Genomic DNA, 19033 nt, shown 5'->3' on the forward strand with positions numbered 1-19033 from the left:
AAGGAATTCCCTTCCCCCTTGCCCTTCCCAGGTGTGGCGATGCCTCGCCCTGCTTCAGCTCTCGCTGGTCGGGCTGCACCCGCGGACCAGCATCGACTATCCGACACGCCCCAGTGAGATGAACCCGGTACCTCAGTTGAAAATAAAGAAATCACCCGTCTTCTGTGTCACGCTGGGAGCTGGAGGCTGGAGCTGTTCCTATTCGGCCATCTTGGGCACCCCCCTTGCATCTATCTTATTTATTGTTTCAGAGAACCAAATTTTGAACTCATTGATCTTTTGTATGGTTTTTTGCACCTCAAGTTACTTCAGTTCAGCTCTGATTTTGGTTATTTATTGTCTTATGCTACCTTTGGGGTTAGTTTGCTCTTGTTTCTCTAGTTACTTTAGATGTGATGTCAAGTTGTTAATTTGAAATCTTTCTAATTTTGTGATGCGGGTGTCTAGTGCTATAAAATTCTGTTTTAATACTGCTTTGGCTGTGTCCCAGAGATTCTGGTATGTTGTATCTTTCTTCTCATTTATTTCAAGGAATTCCTTGATTTCTGCCTTAATTTCACTGTTTACCCAAAAGTCATTCAGGAGCAGATTGTTTAATTTCCATATAATTGAATGGTTTTGCACAGGCTTTTAAGCATGGACTTCCATTTTTATTGTGCTGTGGTCTGAGAGTGTTGTTAGTATAATTTCAGTGTTTTTTTTTGAATTTGCTGAGGATTATTTTATGGTTGACTGTGTGGTCAATTTTAGAGTACGTGCCATGTGCGATGAGAAATACCTGTATTTTGTTGTTTTGGGGTGGAGAGTTCTTTAAATGTCTATTAGGTCCATTTGGTCAAGTGTGAAGTTCAGGTTTTGAATATCTTTGTTAGTTTCCTTCCTTGATGATGTGTCTAATACAGTCAGTGAGGTGTTGAAATCGCCCACTATTATTGTGTCATTATCTAAGTTTCTCTATAGGTCTCTAAGAGCTTGCTTTATGAATCTGGGAGCTCCTACATTGGGTGCATATATATTTAGGATAGTTAGATCTTCTTGTTGAATTGAATCCATTACCATTGCATAAGTACTTAAAAAAAAATCATTGTTGGTTTCAAGTCAGTTTGTCTAAAATTAGAATAGTAATTCCTACTTTTTTCTGTTTTACATTTGCTTGTTAGGTTTTTCTCCATCCCTTTACCCTGAGCCAGTGAGTATCACTGCATGTGAGATGTGTCTCTTGAAAATAGCATTGGGTCTTGCTTCTTTATCCAACTTGCCACTCTGTGCCTTTTGATTGGGGCATTTAGCCCATTTACATTCAAGGTTAATATTGATATGTGCGGATTTGATTCTGTCATCATGTTGTTAGTTGGTTATTATGTAGACTTGTTTGTGCGGTTGCTTTATAGGATCAGTGGCCTATGTAATTGTGTTTTTTGTAGTGGTTGGTAATGGTCTTTCCTTTCCGTATTTAGTACTCCCTTCAGGACCTCTTGTAAGGCAGCTCTGGTGGTAACAAATTCCCTCAGTGTTTACTTGTCTAAAAAGGATCTTATTTCCCCTTTACCTATGAAGCTTAATTTGGCTGAATATGAAATTCTTGGTTGGAATTGCTTTTTTTTTTTTTTTTTTTTTTTTTTTAAAGAATGCTGAATATAGGCCTCTAATCTCTTCTGGCTTGTAGGGTTTCTGCTGAAAGGTTTGCTGTTAGCATGATGGTATTTCTTTTGTAAGTAACTTGCCCCTTCTCTCTAGCTGCTTTTAGTATTTTTTCTTTCATTTTGACCTTGGAGAATCTGATAACTATGTGTTGGGATGGTTGTCTTGTGTAGTACCCATAGGGGTTCTCTGCATTTCCTGAATTTGAATGTTGAACTCCCTACTGAGGTTGGGGAAATTTTCAAGAACAATATCCTCAAATATGTTTTCCAAGTTGCTTGCTTTCTCTCCCTCTCTGATTTCTTGAAGGTTTTGTTCATTCTTCTTTAATCTTTTTTCTTTACTTCTGTTAGACTCAGTTATTTCAGAGAACTGGACTTTGATCTCTGAGATTCTTTCCTCAGGCTGGTCAATTATGCTGTTAATACTTGGGATTATAATCTGAAGTTCTTGAAGTGAGTTTTTCGGCTCTATCAGATCAGTTTGCTTCTTTCTTAAAATGGACATTTTGTCTTTCATCTCCTGGATCATTTTATTGCATTCCTTAGAATCCTTGGATTGGATTTTGACTTCTTCCTAAATCTCAGTGATCTGCATTTCTATCCATACTCTGAATTCAACTTCTGTCATTTCAGCCTGATTAAAAACCATTGCGGGAGAACTAGTGTGGTTGTTTGAAGGTAAGAAGACACTCTTGCTTTTTGAGTTGCCAGAGTCCTTGCACTGGTACTCTCTCATTTGTGTGGGCTGATGTTTCTTCAGTCTTTGCAGTTGCTGTCCTTTGGATTTTGTCTTTTTTGCTTTTATCTTCTTTGATGCCCTTGGAGGTTTCATTGTGTTATAATCTGGGTTCAATAAACTGGCTTCATTTTTGGAAGATCTTAAGGGGCCATAGCTCAACTAAGCACTCTTAGGCTGTGTGCTCTAACTCTGAGGGGCTGGTATTGAGCTCCTGGTTCTTTTGTCTGGTCCCTTGAGGTTAGGAACCTGCTGTACTAGAGGGGCCAAGGTGCTCCAAGACAGTGATCACTACACTCTGGTGAGTGGTGCTGACCAAATCACTTCACTAGGGTGGTGGCAGCGTGATCTGTGCTTACTCATATGTGCCAGGAACAGTGGCAGTGTGGTGGGGTGCATGTTCATTGACTCAAAAAGTTTTCTTGACTCCTTCTGCTGGCTTGTTGGGTCATGGTGTCCCTTGACTGAAGCTTCCAGAAGAGCAGAGCAGTTCCGATTATCCTGCTCACAGATTCAAAACTGTAGGGGACAAGGGAAAACTTCCCCTTCACCCTTTGAAGGTTTGCTGAAAATCAACTTTGTCTTAGTCTTGTCTTCCTATCTTCCTCACCACCTGAGAAAGGAGAACCCTGTGGCTCTCCATTCTGCACACTGCTCTGTGCCCAGGGGTTCTGAGGTGGTGCCAGCCAGGATGGTCATAGCCATGCAGAGCACAAGGGCTTAGGACTGGGCATCCAGGAATGGGGCAAGGACCCTGGTGTCCCCATGCTCCCTGGGCATGAGACCCCTAATTCTGACTCAGGCACCAGTGGGAGGAGGGCACCTCTCCAGAGTCTGCAGAGTCTGGCTGACATCCATTGGAGACTTGGTCACTGTCTATTGGCCCAATGCCTGCCCTGTCCCTCTGGCTAGGGGCCCAAAGGCAAGGCCTTATGACCCAGCGGTACCATGCAGTGTCAGAGCCAGTGTCCCCCCACCCGTCCTGCACAGACGTCTTATTTTACCATTTCAAATTATAACAATTTCTTATGTCAAAGTCAGTCAATAAGGACAGTAAGGCAGCTGCAGTGAGCTCATGATTTGAACTGAGGTTTATGAATGACAGTCATGTGCAGCCTCCACATCCTATTTAGTCCTGTAATTGGTTTTATGTTTTAGTTGTCCAGTGTTGGGAAAGTTTTGAATCACATATAAAAGCAGCTACAAATGGCAGGCCCTTTAAAAAGACAAACAAACAAAACAAAACTACAGTTGACTCTTGAGCAATGTGAGAGTTAGCGGCACTGACCCCTCACACAGTCAAAAATCTACATATAACTTTTGACTCTCCAAAAACTTAGCTACTAATAGCTGACAGTTCACCAGAAGCCATACCAATAATAAAAACAGTCTATTAACATATATTTTTATGTTATATATATTATATACAGCTTATAATAAAGTAGTCTAGAGGAAAGGAAATGTTATTAGGAAAATCATAAGGAAAAGAAAATATATTTACTATTTATTAAGTGGAAGTGGATCATCATAAAGGTCTCCAACCTCATTGTCTTCACGTTGCATAAGCTGAGGAACAGAAGGAAGAGGAGGAGTTGGTCTTGCTATCTCAGGGGTGGCAGTTTGTCTACAGATTTTGTCAAATTATTGCAAATATCCAAAAAAATTTCCAATATATTTATGAAAACAATCTGCCTATATGTGGGCCTGGGCAGTTCAAACCTGTGTTATTCAAGGGTAAACTGTACTGTGTTTTTCCTTTTTTCTAAGGTATGTGACATGCATATTTTCTGGTCAGTAATGTTTATCAAACATTACACTAAACTAAAGCCAGACATGTGAGCATTTAGGCTGTGCTATCCCCTACTTATGCTGATCTAGACCAGTGAAACATCATCTTGGTAGGAGAAATTTTGGCAGAAAAAAGGAATTGTAGTCATTCTTTTAAGCCAAAGTCACAGCCATCTCAACAGAAAATGTAATACTGTTTTTACAGAAAGGATTTTATACAAACTAGTACAAACACACCTAATGTGCTGTAAGGAAAGGATACATTTTAGTCTACTTGGAGCACACAGCATATATTCATTCAGGTACAGTATCAGAGGAACGCCAGTGTAGAAAGCATTTTTGCCTTCATGACACTAACAAATAAAAAGTACACAGTATATAATGCTTCAATATCTGAGGAGGCAATTAGAATAAATTCCAAGGTTAGGCCAGGTGCGGTGGCTCACGCCTGTAATCCCAGGACTTTGAGAGACTGAGGCAGGTGGATCACCTGAGGTCAGGAGTTCGAGACCAGCCTGGCCAACATGGTGAAACCCTGTCTCTACTAAAAATACAAAAATTTCGTTGGGTGTGCTGGTGCACGCCTATAATTCCAGCTACTTGGGAGGCTGAGTCAGGAGAATTGCTTCAACCTGGGAGGTGGAGGTTGCAGCAAGCTGAGATTACACCACTGCACTCCAGGCTGGGTGACAGAGTAAGACTCCATCTCAAAACAAACAAGCAAACAAACAAACAAGAAAGAAATTCCAAGGTTAGATCCTCTAGGTTAGTCTGAATATTCCTCTATAAAAATATTTTTCCCCAAAAATAATGCTCAAAGGAGGCTTCTAGAAACAGTGAGACAACATCAGGACTAGCAGAAGATGTAGTGATGAGAAGACTGCAGATGGAATACTAGAGGTTGATTTTTCACATGTAACTTCTAAGTGAAAGACGTATCTTTGGTATCTTTCAGCCCACTCCCTTAGCCAAGACTAGCTATGACAACAGGAGCTTCAGAAATCTTAAGACAGGGGCAGCTGGTTTGAGTAACCCCTAGATAAATACTCCCAAATGACCCTCAACAGCTGGGCCATCAGGGCGAAGGACTGAAACTCTGACTCAAGTGAAATAGCTGAGAATGAATAGAAAATTTGAAATTTAAGTAAAGCCTGCTGTGGCACTTGGGAAAAGGGGGTTTGTAATGGCAGGGGGGTTCGTTTACACTTTTGACACACCAACTTTATGCTGGGGGAAGGGGACCTCCAGGTGGAATGCAAGACATTGTCTTGCTGAGTGGTCTGGCGCAGAAGCAGCCAAGAGGCGTCTACTCTTGAAGGAGTACTGAATATAAGAAAGTGTTTTACCAGAAGCAGAGGTCCTGAGAGAATCAGGTCATTTTCTCTTTGACTCATCAGTCCTTAACATTAATGAAGAGCTGCAGGACAGAGTCAGCCTTTCCAAGAGGTATTCTGTCCTCATTGGTCACACCTCTCCCAGCCTATAGGGCCAACAATGTCCAGAATAATCCCATTGCTTGGAGGTGGGAGCTAGTGCCAAGACTAGTCTGAAAAGCTAGCATAGAAGATGATCTGCACAAAGAAGCTGCGACTAAACCACTGCTGAGGTGTAACTTCCTGATCTTTTTGTCCACCCTCTAGTCAAGAAGCATTCTTTAAAAGCCTGAAAATGGATAAATGTGCGTGGCCTGCTGAAGAGCAACTAGCCCTTTCATCTTTGCGGTGCTATGATGTTGTGAGGGCTGCCATGTTGAATTTGGGAATCTGCTACAACAGCTGTTCATCAATTTTTTAAATCAAAGAAATATATTCATTAAAAATAGGCATGCATGATTGGCTGCTACACTCCAGCCCAGGTGACGGACTGAGACCCTGTCAAAAAAAAAAAAAAAAAGGAAAAAAGAAAAAAGAAAGCAAGCGTGTGAGTTCATTGTCTTCCATATTCTCAGACTTCTGCTAGTCCTTGTCCATGACATTTCTTTGTAGCAATTGGAACTCATCATCCATGATAATGACTCCTAAATATCCAATCACAACTTTAATTTCTGCATCAGAGGAGGAAGAGATGGACAGTGGAATCCCATGGGCCTCCTTATCCACCCAAAACTCTGGCCCAAACTCTATTCTGCCCTGCAGAGCTCTGATCAGCCTTGAGGGCATGGGGTGGCTGTGATGAGGTCTGGCTACCTGGGAGGCCTCCTCAGGGCTCTGCTCTGTCTGTGCCTGCACAGGAAGACACAGTCGCAGGGTCCTCAGGCTCCTCCCACCATCCAGCCTGAGGCTGCTACCTCCAGACACTTGCTTATAATTGCTCACTGAGTAATCTCAGGATAATTGTCTGATTAAACTGGTCAAGTAGCTCGGAAGCACAAACAACATTTATGTTTCAACATTAAATCACTGACAATATATTGGCATTTCTGAGTTTCAAACATATAATTTGGAGGAAGTCAAAGGCATAGATTCCTTAGTGGTTTTAGAATCCCCATTATCTAGTTTTTTGGAACATGGTTTAATTATCAAATGAGCATCCTTGTGAGTTTCAAGGCTGCCAAACTTCTTGTGTTTTGCACATTAAACCAGAACTTTAGGTTCCAGGTTCACTGTGGAATCTTTATCTGCAATGGAAGCCCGGTAACGCTGTGACCTGCCCGTCAGAGCTTAGTCACATTACAGAAGCCCTGAAACTCACTGTAAACCCCATCGTCATTGTAGAATGACAAGGCTGTGTTGTGCCTTGTGAGTATTCACCTAGTTTGACACCTGATGGGCACTTGCACTAAGCTGGCCTAACTCAGTTTTTATGCAACGATGCCAGACATGCATCTTGCCCTAATATACTCACTTGAACAATTTTATGTGAATCTACACATGCTCATGCCTGATTTTTTAAGAGCATTTTTTTTTTTTGAGACAGAGTCTCTGTTTTGAGACTCTGTGACCAGGTTGGAGTGCAGTGGCATGATTATAGCTCACTACAGCTTCTAACTCCTGGGTTCAAGTGATCCTCCTGCCTCAGCCTCCTGAGTAGCTAGGATTACAGGTGTGTGCCACCACGTCTGGCTACTTTTCTAGGATTACAGGTGTGTGCCACCACGTCTGGCTACTTTTCTTATTTTTTATTTTTGTAGAGACAGGGTCTAGCTATGTGCCCAGGCTGGTCTCAAGCTCCTGGGTCAAGCAATCCTCCCATCTTGGCCTCCCAAAGTGCTGGATGTACAGACATGAGCCACTGTGCACAGCCAAAAAGATCACTTTTAATCATTCTAATCAGCTTACCCATTTTCTAGATGTTCATGGCTGGTCCCCACCCAAATCTCATCTTTAATTGTAGTTCCCATAATCCCCACGTGTTGTGGGAGGGACCCGGTGGGAAGCGATTGAATCATGGGTACAGTTTCCCCCATGCTCTTCTCTGATAGTGAGTTCTCAGGAGATCTGATGGTTTTATAAGCGTTTGGCATTTCCCCTGCTGACACTCATTTTCTCTCCTGCCACATTGTGAAAAAGTGCCTTTGGCCATGATTGTAAGCTTCCTGAGGGGTTCCCAGCCATGCAGAACTGTGAGCCAATTGAACCTCTTTCCTTTATAAGTTACCCAGTCTCCAGTAGTTCTTCATAGCAGCATGAGAACAGACAGATACAATGGTAAATACAGAGGTGGTAAGAGAATTCTTCCTCAGGGGCCTGCACAGACATGAGTTAACACAGACGTGCACAGCAATGCACTGGAAGACTCTAGTGTGCTGCAGGGTAGTATATGAGACAATTTGTGTGTGCTTTTCTATGTTATGGCTTCGAAAATTACAGATTTACATTGAAAATGCTACTTGAATCAAATGTTTGCAGCACCTCAAACACCACAGTAGTTTGAAAAGCAGTGGTGTGGAAGAAAAGGGACCTTGAACTGAATCTCGAATGCTGCTTGTTAACTGTGTGAATGTGATTTCACTTCTTTAAACCTCAGCTTTCTCATTTCTCAAAGGGAGTGGCCGTTCCATGGGATCGATGTGATAATGACATGGAACAGTGTGAGTGAGGGATATACCACCAAAGTCTTCCACACAGGGAGCCCTCAGAAAATACTCACTCCTCTCTCCCTGACTGTATACAATCCCAATTTCATAGAATATAGGTAGTGCCAAGGATATGAGACATAAAGCAGAATAAACCATACACTCTTGCCATCCGCCTCCTGAGGTCTGCTGGGAAGACCAGATACATGCTGTGCTCCAGAATGGGTTTGTAAGCTCCACTGCCCGTGAATCACATAGGGAGTTCTGAAAAAATACTGATGTCTGGGCCCCACCCCCAGGGAGTCTGATCTAGCTAGTCTGGAATGCTGCCTAGACATTGAAATATTTTAAGGCTCTCCAGGTAATTTTTAATGTCTGGTCAGAGTTGAGAACCATTGCTCAAGACAGAAGGGCCCATCTATATTTAGCACTTCACTGTCGTCTTGGCACAACACCCTAGTCTCATTTTGTCTCCTTTCCCAAGGGGAGAAATGTAATTTGTTCTCCAAGTTCTGCCCATGGCCAACGTGTAAGTGCTTCCATCCCTGGCGTGGTGCCACTGACACCATATGCCTCACCATGTGCCTCCTCTTCCCCTTCTGCTGCTGCCTCTGTGGCTCCTCCCTGGCTTGTGAAGCAAAATACTTGGCACATGCACTGAATGCCTTGAGGAAAATACCAAGTCCCTCCCTTGGGCTAAAGGCAAGCTTGGCGCCCTGCAGTGTGGAGGGACTGTGGTTAACATGTTCCTACTCACTCTGCAGGAAGAATTGACATTGCCTGGAATGAAAAAGAAAGGGTATGGCCAGGCTCGGTGGCTCACGCCTGTAATGCCAGCACTTTGGGAGGCTGAGGTGGGCGGATCATGAGATCAGGAGATCGAGACCATCCTGGCTAACACCACAAAACCCCGTCTCTACTAAAACTACAAAAAAATTAGCTGGGCATGGTGGTGGGTGCCTGTAATCCCAGCTGCTTGAGAGGCTGAGGCAGGAGAACGGCGTGAACCTGGGAGGTGGAGCTTGCAGTGAGCCAAGATTGTGCCACTGCACTCCAGCCTGGGCCACAGAGTGAGACTCCTTCTCAAAAAAAAAAAAAAAAAAAAAAAAAAGGAAAAAAGAAAGGGCTACAAGCTTACTTAACCTGAGGATCCTTAATCTAGTAAAAGACAGCAGACAAGTCAAGACTGGTCATAGACTTCCACTCAGTTGCTCTGGTCAGAAACCCCCCCATTCAGTCATTCTTAAGTGTTTTCTGAGCTGTGTCCAAAGGAAGAGAACATTGACTTCTGTCTCCAGGAGACACAGGATCTGTCCCAGAGGAGGTGATTTTTGATCTGGGTTTGAAAGAGGTGTTGGAAGTTGGCTGGATGTTGGAGGACATGTGAATGGAGGTAAACAGGGTGACTAGTATGAGCCAAAGCATGGAGGTGAGAAGTCACCCTGCGTGTTTAGAAATTGTAGCACATGGAAAAGGAATTGGGAGGTTGTGAGTGCATAGCACAGGGTGAGTTAGGCCATACCGCAGTAACAAACAGTCTTGAAACTCGGTGACTATAAACAACAGATGTCCATTTCTCTCCTGTGCTGCAGATCCATCACGGGTCAATGGGAGCTCTACCCTGTGTCATCCTGACTCAGGGGGATGGTCCCTCTACCACCTGGATCCTCATCATTCCCTATGGCAAGGGGACAGGAAAATGATGAAGGAATTGGCCCTTATAGGATTCCATCTAGAAGTGACACATGTCACTTCTGTTCACATTTATTTGGACAAAGCCAGCCACGTGACCAGAAGTACATGATCTTGAAGTACAGTTCTCCCATAGGCCCAGAACGAGAGGAGCTAGAAACATTAGTGAATAGCTCGAGTGATGACCACAGGGAGGAAGGGCCTTCAATATCTCACTAGGGAGCTTGAATCTGATCTTGAAGGGATAGTTGGACTTCAAGGCTTATAAGTGGGAGAGACATGGTCAAAAGTGATGTTACATGGAAGTGGGCTAGAGAAGAGCACTTATTTTCTTGCCTGGTAGAAGCTTTCTCTCACTTACTGCTTTTCAGGTCTGTCTGCCTACATAGAAGGGAATATATATATATATATATTTTTTTTTTTTTGAGATGGAGTCTTGCTCTGTCCTCCAGGCTGGAGTGCAGTGGCACGTGACTGAGCTCAGACATATTAGGTGGTTTTTCCCAGAGATGCACAGCTTTGCGGGTTCAAGTGATCCTCCCACCTCAACCTCGTGAATAGCTGGGACTACAGGTGTGCATCACCACACCTGGCTAATTTTTTTTTTTTTTGTATTTGTTGTAGAGACAGGGTTTCACCATGTTGGCCAGGCTGGTCTTGAACTCCTAACCTCAGGTGATCTGCCCGCCGTGGCCTCCCAAAGAGCTGGGATTACAGGCGTGAGCCACCGCGCCTGGTCAAGAAGGGACAATCTTTATCTGATGTCTGCTTTGGGGAGACATTAACAGGAAAGACTTCCCTCTCACCATTTACCCCGCAGTTTTGAGGGTAAATGCAATTCAGAAGATTATCGTCAACCTACTTGTCCCCAGGTCTAAGCGTTGTTTTGCAGCCTAGGTTTTATCAGGAACAAAGCTGATGTAGTCATCTGCATCTGACTTACGGATATATTTCTTGTTTACTGGGTTTCTAACTTGGTGGGGAAAAGGGGGACTTTCTGTACAGACTCTCTCAAACTCTAAGATGGATAGAAGAGAAAGAAAGAGGAAGATAAACCAGTAAAGAATCGTGCATAGAAGCCAGATGAAAAGAAGATAAAAATAGTGTGGAGAAAAAGGATTAGAGAGAGGTATTTCTGAGTGAGTAAAATGTGGGGGTTAAGAGGAAGATCTTAGGAGCCTGGCTGCCCGAAGATCCAACTCCAATTTCTATCATTACTAATGGGATCTGGGGGGTGCAGCAAGACCTTGAGCAAGTTGCTCCACCTTCCTCTGGTTCATTTACTCTTTCTGCAAAATGAGAACAATAATATAACCCAAATCATAGGGTCCTGTGAGAAATAAGTGACTGAATCCATGGAAAGTGTTTAGCATAATTCCTGACATATTGAGTCCTAGACAAACAGTTTTGACAATTACAGTTTTGCATGTCAAAATTATAACCAATTACGGTTGAGTGTGTATGAAGATACTCGGATCCTTAAAATTACAAGGCCAAGTCCTGACTTTAGCTTGCCTCTTTATCCTTTGACTCTTGCCTTAAAATCAAATTCCTGTTGATAAAGAGATTTGGTGACTCAGTCCAGATGAATAGAACTAATACATTTCTTCATATCTTTCTGTCTCTAGTCCCTTGTGTGGTTCAAATTCTATTTGTCCCTGGAACTTTAATAAACTTTTTCTTATTTTCATTCTCACCAGGCTGGTTTTCATTATCATTATAAATTCCAGTTTCTTCAACTCCTCAGGTTGGCCTGAGTCATCATCTCTCCGTGAGTCTACAATGCATTATGATGACATTTGCTAATGGTGGTAGCTCAGAGCGATGAAATATTATGGCTTGCAGGATTACTCCATGCTCTAGGCTAGAGTGTAGCATGCATTTTCTAATATTTTCTTAATACAGAATCAGATTTATTTTCATATCAGAGTTTTTAAAAATCATACGGAAGTTTACCTTTGCAGAGGGAGTTTTTCTTCAATTTGTATACCTTTAGGTGATTATCCAAGAATGCATCCGAGGTTCTTACAGAGGCAAATCTGAGATTAAGGTTAAAAGCCAATATTTCATTTGTGAGGTTGGGAATAATATTGCGGAGTATCGTTGGTTCAGGTCCCTGGAGGAAGATTCTGAGATAAAGGTTTGTGTGCAAGAAGTATATTGCTCTTTGGGGTGAATTTGCAAGGAAGTGAGGCAAGCTGGATTGGACTGAGAGGGAAGTCGAGATGTGATGCAATTATAATAGAGACTTCAGGTGAGCTCACGAGGAGCTCAGGAGCTGAAATGGCCCTGTAGAGATGTCCTGAATGGAGTCAAGGGGTCATTTTATCCCCACAGGAACAAGTATATAGATATGGGCTAGATATAGAGAAAAGGACAAGATATGAGCTGAAACAGCTCTTTTCAGCTGAGGGCAATTCCTGGAGAGGGACACACCTATGAGCTCTCGACAGCCAACACTCAAGGGCGTAATCAGAGTCTTTGTCCTAAAGGAAGATCTGAGTGGTACACCCCAGTATCCACTCTATGGGGTCACTTCTTAATAGGTAGAGCATTGTTGGAACTACCAGGACATGTTGACTGAGTTCTTTTTCTCCACGTGTGACTGTGACCATATTAATTTCCCAGGGCTGCCGTAACAATGTACCACAAACTTGGTGACTTAGAACAACATAAATTGATTCTCTCACCATCCTGGAGGCTAAAAGTCTGAAATCCAGATGTCAGTGGGGCCACAATCTCCCTGAAGACTCCATGGGAGGATGCTTCCTTGCCTCTCCTAGTTTCTGGTGGTTGCTGTCAATCCTTGGCATTTCTTGATTTGTAGATGCATCAGTCCAGTCTCTGCCTCTGTCATAATTTGGCATTCTCCTTATGTGTCTCTGTGTCCATATTTTTCTCTTAGTATAAGAACACCAGTCATTGAGTTAGGGTGCACCCTAACCCAATACAACCAGTAACAATACAACCTCATCTTAATTACATATGCAAAGACCTTGTTTCCAAATGGTCACATTCACAAGCTTTGGGGTTTAGAGTTTCAACCTATCTTTTTGGAAGATACAATTTAGCCCATAGTAGCCACCATTGGAGAAGACAGTAATTTATTTACTGAACCATCAGCCAGACCTTATCACCCACCTCGTTCACAGAGGCATCATTAACAATAATATATTCACCTCCACCATTTCTCTCCTTGGCTATTTATTGTAAGAACCTCCCTACCATTCTTCCTCCTGTCCCTTTGTCTCTGTCTACCCTCCTCATTGTTCCAAGAGCCTTTCAAAGATCCAGTTTTGAACATGTAACTCTGCTGCTCAAAATTAATGGCTTTCAGTTACCTACATTGTGAAATCCACACTCTTTTTTCAAGGTCCTATGTTATCTGTTCCTGTTAACCTATAAAGCCTCATCTATGACTTGTTTGCCTTGTGTTTTACACATAAAAGCTATGACATTGCTTATATGTGTCTAGCACATACTAGGCACTCAATAAATGTATTTCCTTCTCTTCCCTCTACAGTTTACAAAAAGACTTTTCTTCTCCAATAGTCTAATGAAATTCTCACAATCACCTGATGACGTAGGTATTTTCACAGGTAATAGATGTAGTTGATGAAGATGCTGGAAGTCAGAGAGCAGACTACCAGCTGGTTAATGTTAAAGCCAAGAATCACAACCTGATTTCTGACTTAAATGTGGTGTCCTTTGTGGTGTGTGGTGTCCTTTGTGGTGTGTGCTGTCTGTACAGATCACACGAACTTGACCATCCATGAATTTAAATTTGTGACCTGTTTCCCATACCAACCGTCTGTACAAGCTGCAACTATTAAATGTAAGGGGCAGATGTCTCCTATATTGCACCAGAAACAGAAATGATTATGAAAAAGAAAATATATTTTTCCATATGAAACATTTAGGGTACAATAAAAATGAATTTGGGCTATGAGAAACTTCACTTTTTAAAAAATAGTTTCTCCCTCATAAAAAGATTGATGCGTATCAGTAAATATTCTCTCACTGTGTCTCAGGAAAGCACGGTTGGCCCCAGGGATTACTAAAAGCACCAGCTAATGCTTGTGTTTCTTTAAGATACAGCTTTGTGAGTCAGAGGTGCTGTGCCAGGTGTTACAGAGGTTCCCATGGCAACTTTATCTTTATTTTCCCTCCTGAATAGCACTGTTAAATGGTGACTTTGAAGCAACATCCATTTGAGATCCTCAGCCTAAAGGTTCTGTTTCATTTTAAGCTGCATTTACACACCTCCAAACAGAGAGGAGAGCTGAATAATTTCTCAGGGAATGGGGAAAATGTAGACCTTCCAGCTCATTTAGATGATCCACCTTTTCCTATTAGTATTACCTGAGTGATCCCATACTTACTTGAACTCTGAACTTCGCTTTTCCTTGGTAGAAATGCTGAAGACATTTCATATCTTCACCCTTATAAAGGAGAAATTTCTAGAAACGATTTGTAGAAAAACAGGTTAGTGTTGTTGGGCAAATATGAGGTAGAAAGCATTGTAATATTTGAGCAGTCAAGAGAGCATATCTAGAAAACTGGAATGAGAGTAGATTTTCTTAGGTAATGTAGTCCTATTTTATATTTCACAAGCCATAGAAAGAGACTGGAGTGGGCTAAACATGATACTGTTCTCAGAGTTTTGGACGGTGCCAAATCATCCATTCTTTGTGGCAATCCTATCAGAGAAATATTTGGCAACAAACTTTGCGTGGCCAAAGACCCTCCACAAAAATCTTTTTGTAGGACAATGCATGTTGTTCTTCTTGCTCAATATTTTCTTTTAAGACTGTCTCTTAAATTAATATCTTACAACTGAATTGCGGTCACCAGCCTCCAGCGGGGGCAAGGAAAGTGGACAAAGCCAGAGATGAGGAATCAGGTGACCTGATTCTTGTTAGAGCTCAGTCACTCAACTCAGTCACTCACTAGCTGTGGGATCTCGGCAAGTCACTTAACTTGCTTCATTTTAAAAATTGAATTAATATTACTTCTAAGCTTTTTGACCTTTTAAAGTAGTAGCTTGTGTAAACATTAAGAGAATCCCATCCAAAAATATCATGCCTGTATTTATTTTGTGGATGGACAAACCGCTATTTTATCAGTGGTATTCATTCATCAAGAACCACAGAACGTAAGTGTTAGTGCTTGGGCATTCAAGTCTGGCAGACCTAGGATTGGCTTCACCTCTTTAAGTCTCAGTTTCTCATCTAAAAATTGACATTGAAAATAGCACCTACCACAGGAAGTATTGGGAGGATTCAATAATATAATGTACATAAAGCGTGTAGCACAGTGCTTGGCTCATAACAGGTGTTCAATAAATCTTTGCTGAATATGTGGATGGAAACATTTATTGAGTAGCTACTTCATTCAAGGCTCTTGTTAAGGCATTGAATTTAGAGAGAAGCTCGACATTGTCCAGGCCTTAGTGGATGAGAAAAAAACAAAACAATAATTGGCTTAGTCATTGACCATGGCCTTCCTCATGGACATTTATGTTATTTGCAAATTTTATTATTAGAAACAGTGCTTCAGTAGACATTGTTGTCTATAAGCTTTGAATTCATTTCAGATTATAGTTCCTTAACCTAGATTACTGGAGTGGAATTAGTGGGTCAAATGGTGTGATTCACATTACACCAGAGGCAAGCCCCAGGATGCTGAGAGTACTAAAAAGGGCAGACATCACGTGACCCAAGCAGGCAGAAGAAGACAGTGAGTGAAAGGTCATGGATGAGTTTTAAAGGAAGAGATGACAACAATACCAAGAATATTAGGAGGTAGATACTATTATTATTCCTCCCATTTTACAGATAAGGAAACAGAGGCAGTAGAGGTTGTAATATTTGCCCAAGGCCCCATAGCTAGCATGGGGTGGAGGCTGGGTCCTAACTAAGGCTGTCTGATTTTGCTTACTGTGTGTGGGGGAAGTTGGAGGGGTAGGAACAGAGGGAAAGGGGTAGTGAGGAGTAGACAGAAAAGGAGAAAAGGGGAAATGGAATTCCAAGGAGAAGAGATAGTGTGTGCAAACATAGAAAGTCTGAAAGACCATGGTGCTGTTCTAGGATTGTAGGAGATTTTTATTGTTGTGAACAGTAGGAACAGCTCCTATTAGAGCCCTTCTGGACAACTATTGAAATATTTCAAGCTACTTAAAAATTGTTTCTGAAAGTCCCAACTAAGCTCACCTCAGTGACTTTGAAGGGCTATTGCTCAGATAACTCAAGACAAGTTCTTTGAAAAATGCAAGATTCTATAAAAATATGAATATTTATTGCTATTACCCAAGTGAGGAAAACTGGAAGTGATTCAATTCATATTCAATTAAATTTGTCTACTTTCACTTGTCCATATGCTTCTCTCGCTAGCTGTTAGCATGCTCCTGGCTGGTGAATAATTGTTCTGTAGATGGGGTATCTACGGCTTGCTGAGCTTGTAGCTCAGTGCTTTATGAACAATGTTTCTTGTCCTTTTAACTACATTCCAAGGTAGGTGTTTTCATACCCATTTGCAAATGAGTAAATTGAGCTGAGACATGTTAGGTGGTTTTTCCCAGAGATGCACAGTGGTGCAGGGTGAAGCTATTCTTTAAGCCTTCTTCAACCTGTCCTCAATGTGTAGCAAGCAGCAGGCCAGAAAAAGAGTCGGGGTAAGTCTGACTTCTCTGATCATCCCAAATCTGCCTTTCTGCTTCTTTCTTATACCAGGAAGACAAAGAAAATGGCCCCCAATAGGTCTTCCCATCTTCAAATTGCCCACCTCCAACTTCCGTGCATTCTGCTTCCCTGAGCATCTCACACCCTCCTCTCACGTCATTCATTGCTCTCACCCCTCTCACGGTCCCCACTGCCTCAGGGGCCACGGCACGCTCTTTTGCTGGCCATAGACTCTGTGCCTCCACTATATGTTGGGTACTTCTACCTGCCTGGTTTATCCCCTGATTCTTGTGACAGTCCAGTGAGGCAGGTATTATGACTTGTATTTTACAAGACTAGGAATATGAGGCCCAAAGACAATAAAAGGTCTAAGGTTACAGAGCTTATAAGTGACGAAGCCAGCTGGACTCGAACTGTGTGCTCATTACAATCTTCAGAGACCAATGAGGGATCCTGCCATCTGTGTGGAGTCCACATTTAATGCTTATAACAAACACAAGACACAAGGCAATTCCTAACCTTTCTTCCTTCCTAGGAGGATGAGCAGAGTTTCGCCTTTCACTCAGATGAAGGGACAAAGGGTCCTGTTTCTGTCCAGATTGCTCACTTTCTTTCCCTCTAGAGGAAACAAGAAGGCAGGTAAAAAGGGAGAAAGGCCCAGAGTGCCTGTTCACCAGTCTCAGCTGTGTTGTAAGATTGAAAAACCTCAATGAAGAACGCCACTTCCCAAAGGGCAGAAAAGAGGGGTGTAGTTCACTGTATCACTGCTGAGTTGCCATCGATCATGACTCTGGATTCTAGGATCAAGAAGAGAAATGCACCTTTCCCAAGGGTTTCACTTAGTGTTTCTCTCTCTCTCTCTCTCTCTCTCTCTCTCTCTCTCTCTCTGTCTCTCTCTCTAATCTATGTATCTCTAATTATCCATCTAACTATATCTATGTATCTATCTCTGTCTATGTAATCCCTATGTATCTATCTAATCTCTATTTATCTATCTATCCATCTGTCTCTCTCTCTCTCTCAATCAATCAATCAATCAATCAACTACAGGCCTAGATTACCCAGAATTAATATGTCCCAAATGGCAAAGAAAGGGCATCTTGAAATATGAGTTCAAATCCTAGGTCCACCACTTGCTTGCCTCCTTGAGCAAGTGATTGGACTTTTTGGACTTTCCTCACCTGTAAAATAAAGACAACATTTACTCTGAGAAATCGTTGCACAGGGTAATGTGGGCAAAATGTCTTACATTACACCCAGCATACCCACAGGTGGTCAATGGATGGCATCTGTAATTACTGAGAACAAAGATATTTCTGTGTCTATACCATGTTTTCACAACCAACTTCTTTGGCCATTTGGATGAGGGCTCAAATTGATTTGGAGTTTTTTGATGTCAAGATGTTTCATGTGTCGCATTCAGGCTCCATTGCTTACCCAATTTTTCTTCTTCACCATGAGAGAATAATTTATTCATTAATTATCATAATTATCATAATAATTTATTCATTATCTATTTCTCCATTTACCCAGTAGCTAACCTAGTTAACAAAATAATTAATTTATTCAGTCACTTCTTCAGCTACACATCCAATGAAGACTTATGAACTCGGTGCTGGCATAGGCCCTGGGGAAGCACAGGTGACTTGAATGTGGGTCCTGCCTTGGGAAACTGTGGGGAGATGCTCAGGGGAAGGGTGAACTCAGCCTTTCACAAGCTGCCATAATCCAGGAATTCTCTAATGTGCAATTTAATTTACATTCCAGAATAATCCAGTGAGATGAGCATCACTCTCATGGATTAGGACAGGGAGGGTCCTTCCTATATCCAAGGTCACACAGCTGACTTGTGGTAGCACATGGATTTCTGCCTCATCCTATACCACATGCTTTTTCAGCATGTCATGTGGCCTCGCACAGTGCCATAGAGACAGACACATAACCAGTTAGTTTCACGGAGAAGGTCTAGAGGCATAAATAGGAATACATAAGGTCAGTGGAATGTAATGTTACTTAGTTTCACAGTCATTGGTATTCCACCTGAGCCTATGATTGGCCTGGTCTGTACAGTGATACCCCGTGGTCTGCCTTTGTATTATGATGTAAGCCCCGTCTTCCCCTTTTTTCTCCTCTGGACTCACTTTATACACCACACGCTTTACAAGCCTCCCATGTTCGTGTCCTATCCTCTTGTTTTGCTTTCTTCTTGGGGAGGGTCACCGATACCTCTCTTCTCTTTCCAGCCCTTTGCTGACACTGTCCTCTCCACCTAGGTGCCCACTTTCTCTACTGTCTGTTGAAACCATACTCCAGCAAAAGCAACCTGCCCTTCTCTGAACTCTTTTTGTCTTTTTCTTGTCACTTTTTCTTTTTCTTATTGACTACTCATTCCTCTTACACTCTCCACCTGACTATTCCTTGAAAGTAATAGATGTGTTCAATCTCCTTTGCCAAGCCCTGTGGTGTGTACCCAGGAGGC

At 42.2% G+C, this 19033-nt stretch overlaps 1 long non-coding RNA gene across 3 annotated transcripts; it reads right to left on the reverse strand.

The window, feature by feature from the left end:
* Window positions 1-3879: 3879 nt before the first annotated feature.
* Window positions 3880-13539, reverse strand: LOC105480918 (uncharacterized). Of its 3 annotated transcripts, none has more exons than XR_986669.3 (4): window positions 13450-13539; window positions 12565-12774; window positions 11831-11913; window positions 3881-3945 (listed from the first exon to the last, which is right to left on the reverse strand). It is a non-coding gene; the product is annotated as an uncharacterized lncRNA (long non-coding RNA). The 3 variants fall into 3 exon arrangements; XR_011624440.1 differs by lacking the exon at window positions 3881-3945 and adding an exon at window positions 9742-9860; XR_011624441.1 differs by lacking the exon at window positions 11831-11913 and having other exon boundaries at window positions 3880-3945.
* Window positions 13540-19033: the final 5494 nt, after the last annotated feature.

The sequence above is a fragment of the Macaca nemestrina genome, chromosome 6 (assembly GCF_043159975.1).
Source record: "Macaca nemestrina isolate mMacNem1 chromosome 6, mMacNem.hap1, whole genome shotgun sequence".
Lineage (NCBI taxonomy): Eukaryota > Metazoa > Chordata > Mammalia > Primates > Cercopithecidae > Macaca > Macaca nemestrina.